This window comes from Leptodactylus fuscus, chromosome 11 (genome assembly GCF_031893055.1).
Source record: "Leptodactylus fuscus isolate aLepFus1 chromosome 11, aLepFus1.hap2, whole genome shotgun sequence".
NCBI lineage: Eukaryota > Metazoa > Chordata > Amphibia > Anura > Leptodactylidae > Leptodactylus > Leptodactylus fuscus.
In genome coordinates, this window is record NC_134275.1 from 3,152,819 (window position 1) to 3,165,182 (window position 12,364).

The 12,364-nt window shown below is 43.8% G+C and overlaps 1 protein-coding gene across 1 annotated transcript in view; it reads left to right on the plus strand.

Moving 5' to 3' along the window:
* The window catches only part of GAB3 (GRB2 associated binding protein 3), a 79,529-nt gene that overhangs the window by 14,527 nt on the left and 52,638 nt on the right, over positions 1-12,364 (plus strand). The gene's annotated exons all lie outside the window — the stretch shown is intronic.

The following is a 12,364-nucleotide window of genomic DNA, read 5'->3' on the forward strand; positions in this document are numbered from 1 at the left end:
CCCCCCCACCGGTGTCCGCTTACCTGCAGCTCCCTGTTCTTCTTGGTCCAGTCCCCTGTCCGGTCTTCAGAGCACATCCATCCCCCTCCCCCCTCCCGCGTAGGACGCAGGCACACGTCGGATGCGGGCCTGATTACGTGGCCATGTCAACTGGCTTGTGGGGAGGAGGGGGCGGAGCAGAGGGGGCGGCGTTAGCAGGCAGAGAGAGAATTTTCACTGATATCAGTGGTGTTAGGAAAAAAAAACTCCTGTATTATTCAGTGTTTTTAGTCGTGAGGCCACATGTAGAGCAGCCCTACTGCATGGAACTAATCAGCACGGACACGCGGCAGTTCAGAACTGCAAACCCTGGCAGAAACTCAAAGCTCAACTTCAGATTTTTGTCATTGGCTCTGCAGCGTGAACCTTGGCCTATAAACCGATTGTTAGGACACAGGAATCATTGGAAGGAATCACCAGCCGAAATGTATTCAGTGTTGGTTACGCATGAACGTCATCAACCTATTTAGTAGAAATCACATAAACAAAAGCTAAAGCTCTAACGCTATAGAGTGACATCTGTCGTTACGCATTCAGTATACATTCCTATTGGTCTAAAATTACTCCACAGACGGCAGAAAGTGCAAGCTCCTTGACATTTTTAGGAGCAACTCCTGGCATCCTGTTTCCTTTTCCTGTTCACGAGATCCACGAGAAGACGGTCTGCAGCGAGCGGCGATCTCTCCATCGCACTAAGACAAATGGCAAGATACAAATCTCTGGACGTTCTCCGAGGAATAGGCCAATGTTATAGACTCCACTCTGTATTTGGGACTTGTCTTTTGGGGGCTTCTATGGGTCGTAGAGTGTAGACAACTAATGGAACATTGCATGGAAATATCCAGAGAACGCGCGGTTTCTTGAGTAAGTGGTAAAATTACCAGGTTTCGTCTCTGTGGGCTCCGGTGCCACAGCTGCAGGAACAGAATTGTCATTGCCACTGGAAACTGTAATTTGTACTGACAAGGCTGCCATATGCAATGAAGACGCGCTCTTTTCTCCTTCTTTAGATGCTGAAATTGCCCCTTTAAATAGTATTACAGGCCATTGTGCAAGAAATACCAAATGTTAACCAGTTGTTGCAGATTTCATGATGATTCCATATAGGCCATGTAGTAGCATATAGAGCCCTATATAACCCTACAGCCTTGTATATTAAGTCTACCATTCTGATATGTAGTATGGTGAAGCTGCCGTACATATTGTCTGGTAAACTCTATAATGTACGAGTATACGGGGTCGCCTCCCAACAGCAGATGTCAGAGGAGATAAGGTCGGGATGTCGGTCTTCATGTGCACAATCGCTCTCGGGAAGATAAGCTGCCTCCAGGGAAGTCTCCGAGCTTCTTCCTTCCCTCTCCCTATTCAGGACACACAGAACGTGAATGTTTAATCAGGGGATCGGGTGAGAGATCTGTCAGCTATACAAGTGTTCGGCTGATCACTATCCATTATGGCTATACAAGTATTCGGCTACTAACTATCCTATATGGCTATACAAGTGTTCGGCTGATCACTATCCAATATGGCTATACAAGTGTTCGGCTGATTACTATCCTATATGGCTATACAAGTGTTCGGCTGATCACTATCCTATATGGCTATACAAGTGTTCGGCTGATCACTATCCTATATGGCTATACAAGTGTTCGGCTGATCACTATCCTATATGGCTATACAAGTGTTCGGCTGATCACTATCCTATATGGCTATACAAGTGTTTGGCTGATCACTATCCTATATGGCTATACAAGGATTCGGCTGGTCACTATCCTATATGGCTATACAAGTGTTCGGCTGATCACTATCCTATATGGCTATACAAGTGTTCGGCTAATAACTATCCTATATGGCTATACAAGTGTTCGGCTAATAACTATCCTATATGGCTATACAAGTGTTTGGCTGATCACTATCCTATATGGCTATACAAGTGTTCGGCTGGTCACTATCCTATATGGCTATACAAGTGTTCGGCTGATCGGTATCCTATATGGCTATACAAGTGTTCGGCTGGTCACTATCCTATATGGCTATACAAGTGTTCGGCTAATAACTATGCTATATGGCTATACAAGTGTTCGGCTGATCAGTATCCTATATGGCTATACAAGTGTTCGGCTGATCACTATCCTATATGGCTATACAAGTGTTCGGCTGATCACTATCCTATATGGCTATACAAGTGTTCGGCTGATCACTATCCTATATGGCTATACAAGTGTTCGGCTAATAACTATGCTATATGGCTATACAAGTGTTCGGCTGATCAGTATCCTATATGGCTATACAAGTGTTCGGCTGATAGATATCCTATATGGCTATACAAGTGTTCGGCTGATCACTATCCTATATGGCTATACAAGTGTTCGGCTGATCACTATCCTATATGGCTATACAAGTGTTGGGCTGATCGGTATCCTATATGGCTATACAAGTGTTCGGCTGATCACTATCCTATATGGCTATACAAGTGTTCGGCTGATCACTATCCTATATGGCTATACAAGTGTTCGGCTGATCACTATCCTATATGGCTATACAAGTGTTCGGCTGATCACTATCCTATATGGCTATACAAGTGTTTGGCTGATCACTATCCTATATGGCTATACAAGTGTTGGGCTGATCGGTATCCTATATGGCTATACAAGTGTTCGGCTAATAACTATGCTATATGGCTATACAAGTGTTGGGCTGATCACTATCCTATATGGCTATACAAGTGTTCGGCTGAGTATAATGATAGTGTTTGTGGGGTTTGTGGGCCCGCGGCCTCAATTACCAATCCCGGCCATTGATCACAGCCACTTCTGCATAAAGGGAAGCGCCGGTGGCCGTGATCAGGAGCCGGGATCAGTAAGTGAATAGGCGGCCGAGAGCAGGTAATGGCCTATTAAAAAAAAAAAAATCTGCACCAGTAGTGGCTTCCGCCGGGCCCCCTAATGTCGCAGCTATCCTGGTAGTTACGCCCCTGACTGGGATGATACTCCATCCTCATGTATCTACTGGCCCATTATACAACACGCTACTGCTTGGACAAATCAGTTTGAGAAAACCAAATGTATCCATGAAGGCCCCTTTAGGTTTGGGTTCACACCAGGACTTTTGTGTGCATCCTTCAGGGTGGAATTGGAACGTGTATCCTAGCTGGAAGGTGATGCATGTATTCTAGGCCTGACTCGGGGGAGAAGCTAAACAAATAAAATGCAAGTAAGCATTTCAAGTGGAGGAGAGCGGTCTGTGTTTTTCTCATTAAATATGTATAATGATTGCACCTGCTCACAGCTGTGTGCGCTCAGCCATTACCGTATGCTTGAAAGATTTTTTGGAGGGCAAGCAGACAACTAGAGTGTATGTGAGTGTGCATGTGGTTAGTCCTATGCAGTATATAGCTGGCGTTCCTTTTACATATCCCCGTAGCTATAATTCAGTCATTGCAGCCTTCGCCCCTCACTTGGTCGGGACGGCCATCCTTAACATGACTTGCAAAAACTGTTTATTTGTATTTGTCGAGAACCTGTCTCATTATGGAAGATAAGTGATTGCTCTGCGGCAGCTTCTGCTGAGTCACTATGAAAACATATCTTACCGCTACCGCGAATTTGGAGGAGATGTTTTTTTGGAATTTGAAATACATAGAACTATAGACGTATAAATGTAAGGTCGTTGGGGTAAGAGCGACAACGAGGATCCAGGCGCTGTACAAGGACTTGTCTTTGGAACCTGTTACAAAATTGTTACAAATTGATGTTTTTCAAAAAGAAACATTGTAGACGTGAAATCCTTCTGGCTGATACATAATATAACTGATGACTATGGACACTCCGAGGTGTAGGCAGGGAACCAGCGGGGACATGGGATGTTTTTATTGGTCCTATTTGTTCCAAATTTTGGTCTAAAATTTTAAAGGTGACACACGGTGTCCGTATGCAGCCTCTCCACCTGGAAACCATTTGGGCTCGTTCACATGGGGCAAGAGGGGGCGGATTCTGATGCCGAATCCTGCTCAGAATTTGCCCCTCACAATAGAGGTCTATGCAGACCGCTAGCTTCCTTTTTTCCATGAGTGACATGTTCCCGCTGACGGAAAAAAAAGAAGCGGGTTGCCCTTTCTTCAGGCGGATTCCACGGCTGAGTGAGCCCCGGCACCCGCCTCGCGACAGCACCCTCCGGACTAGGCCCATTCATTTGAGCCTACTTCGGAGGGGGAATCCGCGGCAGGCGCATTTTGGTCCAATTCTGATGCATCAGGACCAAAATACGCCTTTGTTTTGCACGGACACAAAGTCGGACATGCAGGATAAAGTCGGTGCAGGACACCAGCGGTTACCTTTAAAAACCCATTCAAATAAGTGGGTTTTAAAGTTGACCGCCGGCGAGCCGTCCCCTGTCTAGTTTCTCCGGGGTTTAGGATGTAAACCCAGGGGCAGACAGCAGCGGTAGTGTGAACGCCCCCTTATGTATTTGGGCAGCGTACAACTGGAAAACCTATTGAGGACTACAGTATGTATTGTAGGGAGGCGACACAAATCCACATTAACATATGAGCCATGAATATTACTATTTCTTTGCATCCTCCATCATAAACCCCATTACTACGAGTTCCTGTCTGTAGTGGAATCACCAGCACAAGGTCTTACGTTGCAAAACAGAAACTAAGTTCAGGATAACTTATATGCGAATGTCGGGACTGTCCCAAAACCATGTGGTGTCTGACTTAGTCAAATGTGAACAGTGTTGTATCTATCGATTTTAGTCTGCACTGATAGGCGGTTTCAGAATCACATTGATAGTTACTTCGTGGAAATTCACACAAGATGTAACGTTTCATTTGTAGCTGAATCTTATTAGGCTAAAATTCTTTCGTATTGTTTAGTTTTGTCTAATACAGTATTGGCCTGACATTGGGACCAGAGAGGGGTTGTATTATTTCACTCTTTACTATACGTGCATCGGTAGAACAACTGATTCATCCTATAACAACGGGATTCCTGATGGAACATTTGATTCGGCCTCTCTACTATATTACTATTAACTTATTATCTATTGTTTGGGGAACATTTTTCATAATATTTTGGAATGATACTGCAAGGGTGGCCCAATAGAACCACGGTCAGGCTGGAGCTCACAACATCCGATCACTAGGTAGCTTGGTAGTTTGGTTCCATCGAGCCGGAATGTGGTCACCACGCAGGCCGTGTTTCCCGGAGCAAACACTGGCAGGTTCTCTATAAAGCTTGTGACTCTCCATCAATTGTACTACACCATCAGACTGGTCATGCTGCATGCAGAGGCTTAGTTATGGAAGGTGGAGAGTAGAGATGAGCACCCATAGGAATGAATGGACGCAGCCGGCACACAGAGGGTTAAGCGGCCGCTCGCCAGCAAAGTTTCCGTGCCGGCCGTTTCCATTCATTCCTAAGGGTGCGTGCTATTCGAAACGGATGTTTCGAATAGTACTCGCTCATCTCTAGTGGAGAGTTAACAGTCGCTACCGGGCCCTGGAACTGGAGGGGGCCCGACGGACCCTCTTCCACATAAAATATACTACTATTCTAAATGCCACAAGTAAAGAGGGGTCCCCTGGCCTAATTTGCAGGGGGCCCAGGAGCTTCTAGGTAAGCTTTAGGCTCGAAGTTGAAGATTGGCAACATTAGAGACCATTAAAAGATAGTAAAGCTCAATGTCTGAGCCACTGGAGCATAAAAACAAATCCATGTGTGGGGCCACACGGTGGCTCAGTGGTTAGCACTGCAGCCTTGCAGTGCTGGAGTCCTGGTGTTCAAATCCCGCCAAGGGCAAAAAACCATCTGCAAGGAGCTTGTATGTTCTCCCTGTGTTTGCATGGATTTCCATCCCATATTCCAAAGACATACTGATAGGGAAAAATGTACATTGTGAGCTCTATATGGGGCTCACAATCTACATTTAAAAAAAAAACAAAAAAAAACCAAATCCATGTTAGTTAGATATCTTAATTAGAAGAATTCAAGAGCCGGCAACAAAACAGAAACATTCAGGGCCAGAAACCAAACCAAACAAACCTAGGACAGAAAATGGCAGAGAATACAATGGTCCACATTGACTAAGGTTAATGGACTGAGAAAGTGACCCAACGTATGCGAAACTAAAAGTATGACAGAAGGTGGAGCAGGGCTGGTATCTCGGCAGGGCAGGACTCTCCCGGTCCGCCATATTTCCTATGACTCACCAGAAGACTGGTATATATCACAGATCTACGCTGATTCCTAACTGGTGTAGATAAGTGGACCAGTCTAACCATGTGCCGGCTCCGGCCTCAATAACTGGTGGAAGAATCGGCTTAATAATTCCCCGCCAGTATTTTACGACTTTAGGACAGCACAAGATGCTCAACACTTAGAGGCGTACATTACTTTCTAAGAATCTGGCACATTTTACTCCGACAAAATCTGACTTTAGGGTGCATTCACACTGAGTAAACGCTAGCTTATTCTGAACGTAAAACACATTCAGAATAAGCGGCGTCTAAAGCAGCTCCATTCATTTCTATGGGAGCGGGGATACGAGCGCTCCCCATAGAAATGAATGGGCTGCTTCTTTCACTCCGTGCAGTCCCATTGAAGTGAATGGGGAGTGCCGGCGTGTACGCTCCGGCATGAGCAGAGCTTGCCGTATACGCCGGCACTCCCCATTCACTTCAATGGGACTGCACGGAGTGAAAGAAGCAGCCCATTCATTTCTATGGGGAGCGCTCGTATCCCCGCTCCCATAGAAATGAATGGAGCTGCTTTAGACGCCGCTTATTCTGAACGTGTTTTACGTTCAGAATAAGCTAGCGTTTACTCAGTGTGAATTCACCCTTAGACTGAACTAAGGAACACCAGTCTTAATAAATCTTTTCCAATTTGTTCTGTAATGTTGTTGGCTGTGCACCCTGAGGATCCAAAGAATTGTCAGGGGGAAAGTATGGGGACTCCCCTGGAACGGACTACCGAATTGATTGGCAAGTGGTGTCCAGTGAAAGCACATGGACCCCATAGACTATAATCGGGTCCGTGCGCTTTCCGTGCGGTGTCCACACAAGTCATGCGGACAGGAAAGTAGATCGTGAACTACTTTTCTGTCCACATGTTCCGTGCGGAGACAGTGTGGAAAGCACACGGACCCCATTATAGTCTATGGGGTCCATGTGCTTTCACTGCTTTCACGTTTGGTTGTCCATTTGTGGGGGGGTCCCCAAACAGATTACCGACGCAGATGTGAACCAGGCCTAACAAACATAGTATAGGGATATTTGGAACACTAAACCACCAGTATACAAGGAAGGGCTCTTGGTTTAAAGCACCTCACAGGATCCCTTTAAGCACTTCAGCGATGTCAGATCGGAGCGCGCTATTTTGGAGACGTGCTCTTGTACCACAATAGTATCCTCTAGCTTCTTTATCACTGCACATATGGATACATTATGTTCCGAGTTTCCACGTTAAAGGACGGTCTCTGCTTCTATAAGTACAAGAACAAATAAGCGCGAGTGTTGACAAAGCACACAGTCTCTTTATGGTGATCACAATGTCTTGGCTCCGATCACCAGGGGCTGCTGCGACCGGCTTTAATTTGTGGCTTTATATGCAAGTGCTCCAGAATTTGCCTGTGTTGTGCGGGGTACGTAGGTTGTAGAAAACCTCAGCACGCGCTGGAGAGGATCGGTAATCATCAGGATAAATCTGGATCCTTGTTGTGCTCAGGCCGAGGTTTCTTCTGCTTATTAGACACGTGATGCAAATCTCAAAATAGACTTGTGCTGCCTTTGTTTTCTATAAACTGAGGGAAGATGCATTGACCTTGTAGGCGACTCAAGGATCCCGTTTGTGATATTTTAGGAAATGATGCTGACCTGAAGCAGGGGTCAAATGAGGTGAAGAGGTTGTCCAGTATACGTAAAACATGGCGGATTTATTTCAGAAATAGTGCCATACCTGTCCATGGGTATTCTCAAATATTGCAGCCCCATTAGAGTGTAAGGGACTGAGCTGCAGTAATAGAAACAACCTATGAGCAGAATAAGGCCTGCTTTACATCTGCGGTCGGTATTCTGTTCGGGGAGTCACGCTTGGGGAACGCATTGACAAACGGTGAGCAATGAAAGCACATGGACCCCATAGACTATAATAAGGTCTGTGTGTTTTCCGCGTGGTGTCCGCACAAGTCATGCAGCAAGAAAAGTAGTTCTTGGAATACTTTTCTCCCCGCGTTCACCGCGCGGAAAACACATGGACCCCATTATAGTCTATGGGGTCCATGTGCTTTCATTGCTCACCACTTGTCAATGCATTCGTTATTCCCCAAGCAGACTCCTTGAATGGAATACCAAACGCAGATGTAAACCAGGTCTAAGCGGTTGGTAATAATGGATACTACCATGAATGATGTAGCGATTTATGGTCTGGGACTTGTCAGGACCCGAGCCATGATTTCCTTTTATATGTCATATCCATGCATAATAACCACACAATATTCACACCGGGTTCCTGACAAATCCCAGACCATACAAAGTTCCTGCATTCATGGTCCTATCCATTGGCAACCGATCAAGACAACACTAAGATGGTTAGGGGGAAATCTTTAAAACTCTGCAAATTTTTTGGAATTAGTTATATCTGCAAAAGATCATTCAAGGTAATGTTCATGGGAAAACCCCTTTAAAGCCTGTTCATATTGCAGGGGACAAAAAAAAACACCATAACCCCAATCTTTACTCAGCAAAATGATGAAGGTCGCCCCGGAACGTAAATGCTAGCTCATTGTGATAGTGCATAGACCAGTTTTGGTGTAGAAGGTATAAGACTAACGCTCGGCTTATCTTGTGCACGGCTATCTGCATATATTCATGAGAAAGACGTCTGAAGTTATCAGTGTTGGGTGATCATCAGCAAACCGTAAGGGGCGGGAGCCTTATTCTCAGTAAGTGTTCTTTTCCTTCTTTCTAAGAAACCAGAATAGAGACTTTGCTTGTGCCAGTGGATCGAGGTCGCGTTATTGCATCTAATTGGAAACACAGAATCTTAACAATTCCACATAATACTTTGCTATAATATAATGCGTCATTCTCTCTTTTTGTACAATATTAGGTTCCTGAATCTAGTTAGCATCGTGTTGGGCGGTAACTCCAAGCTGTGCGGGTGATCCGACCACTAGGGAATGATCGCAGCGGCTTTAAGAGCAATTCTCCCCAAATAGTTGTAACATAGATGCAATAAGAACAGGCTAAAATAATTAGGAAAATATCTCCCTAATTGGGGCCGATTTAATCATGAAGATGTGCTAGAATTCTGGAGCAAATTTGTGCAAAAACACTGCGTACAAGTCTTAGACTGAGGCCCCACGTTGCGGAAACGCAGATTTTTTTGGTTGCAGTTTTTTGAGCCAAAACCAACAAGGGCTGCAATAGGAATGGGAAATATAAAGGACGTTCTTATACGTTTACCTTCTGCTCAGTCCACTCCTGGATGAATGCTGCTTTTCGCAACGTGGGGCCAAAGCCTTAGATACTTTTTGTGCCTCAATAGACAACAGAGCTGAAAATGAACACGCCTAACACTGTACCAAAATCTCATAAGTGTAAACTTTGACAAAACACTATAAACATGGACTGGATTTATCATCGAGCATCAGTCACTGTGATAAATCTGGTGCGTTTTTACATTGTCTAGTCCAGTCTAAATATTAGACCGTGCGGAAGATTTACGAATACTGTCTAATAGTTGGTATAAACATAGACGAGACGGGTTTCATAATGCGCCAGAGTTATCAGAGTGGCAGACGCTGGGTAATAAATCTGGCGCATCTTTAGTTTGAGTAGCGAAGCTTTATAGAACATATTTGTTGGCTTCTTTTTCAACAACAATATTTTATACATTGGCAGAGACACATCTATTGATCCTCAGGTTGCAGAAGGTGCAATATACCGTCTACTACAGTAACTGAAGCTGCTAACCATATAATACAGTAAATGAAGCTTGTATCCATCTACTACTACCATATACAGTAACCATCTACTACTACCATATACAGTAACCATCTACTACTACCATGTACAGTAACCATCTACTACTACCATATACAGTAACCATCTACTACTACCATGTACAGTAACCATCTACTACTACCATATACAGTAACCATCTACTACTACCATGTACAGTAACCATCTACTACTACCATGTACAGTAACCATCTACTACTACCATGTACAATAACCATCTACTACTACCATGTACAGTAACCATCTACTACTACCATGTACAGTAACCATCTACTACTACCATGTACAATAACCATCTACTACTACCATGTACAATAACCATCTACTACTACCATGTACAGTAACCATCTACTACTACCATATACAGTAACCATCTACTACTACCATGTACAGTAACCATCTACTACCATATACAGTAACCATCTACTACTACCATGTACAGTAACCTTCTACTACTACCATATACAGTAACCATCTACTACTACCATATACAGTAACCATCTACTACCATATACAGTAACCATCTACTACCATATACAGTAACCATCTACTACTACCATATACAGTAACCATCTACTACTACCATGTACAGTAACCATCTACTACCATATACAGTAACCATCTACTACTACCATATACAGTAACCATCTACTACTACCATATACAGTAACCATCTACTACCATATACAGTAACCATCTACTACTACCATGTACAGTAACCTTCTACTACTACCATATACAGTAACCATCTACTACTACCATGTACAGTAACCATCTACTACTACCATATACAGTAACCATCTACTACTACCATGTACAGTAACCATCTACTACTACCATGTACAGTAACCATCTACTACCATGTACAGTAACCATCTACTACTACCATGTACAGTAACCATCTACTACCATGTACAGTAACCATCTACTACTACCATATACAGTAACCATCTACTACTACCATATACAGTAACCATCTACTACTACCATGTACAGTAACCATCTACTACCACCATGTACAGTAACCATCTACTACTACCATGTACAGTAACCTTCTACTACTACCATATACAGTAACCATCTACTACCATGTACAGTAACCATCTACTACTACCATATACAGTAACCATCTACTACTACCATATACAGTAACCATCTACTACTACCATGTACAATAACCATCTACTACTACCATGTACAGTAACCATCTACTACCATGTACAGTAACCATCTACTACCATATACAGTAACCATCTACTACTACCATGTACAGTAACCATCTACTACTACCATGTACAGTAACCATCTACTACTACCATATACAGTAACCATCTACTACTACCATGTACAGTAACCATCTACTACAGTAACTGAAGCTTGCAGTAGGTGTTCCTAAAGCCTGCCATGTTCTCTGGGGCGTTCTGATACATGATCTGGATGTCACGATCTTGTGCAGTACAACCAAGGTTATCTTACTCGATACACAAAGAATCTCTATTATATGGAAGGTAGCATAGCGGTTATTACAAGACCGAGAATTCTTCATTGTGTCTTACGTCATTGTAATATTTGAGGTCATTTCAAACTTTAAGCTCAACAAGACCTCACCAAGCTCTGACACTTGTGGCTTTATATCAAGTTCTCTGGGATGGGGATGAATAAGTTACAAAGATGGGCAAACTCCTTCTCGGAGGTAGAAGACATTGTATTGAGATCTCTGCGTTCTGCCGCAGAGACCAGGAGATGCCGCATGGACCATGAAAACAGTCGTGAGCTAAATATCTCAGACTCTTAACTTTCATCTTAAAATATTTACAATCTAGTCAATACAGGCAAACCATACAGACAAGTAATAAGTATTCCGCTGATGCAAAAGCAGACATGAGAACATAAGACAGTAACATGATCAACTAAATCTTCTTATTCCCAACGAGTAGCCCTTTAATGCAGAACAACCACTCATGTCCAAAATGTCAACACCCAAATCTTGACCTTTTCCATTGTTAGCGTTCCCTGCCCAGCCATACAAAGATTCTGGAGAGCCATCAAACCCCCCACCCGTATGACTTTAGTTTTGTCTGTTTTATCACCTAGCACTTTTGGTGTTGTCAGTCCCCTGTGTCTCCTGGAACCCTTTCTCGCCCCCCAAGGACCATATTGGTCGTTCTCCATCCTCCACTCTTATCCAAGAACCCATTCAGTAAGAAAGCTAATGGTACGAAGTCTAGTAGTGTAGTCTCCATATGCACTGGGATGGACATATACATTCCTCCTCTATACAGTGCATGCAAAACAGAG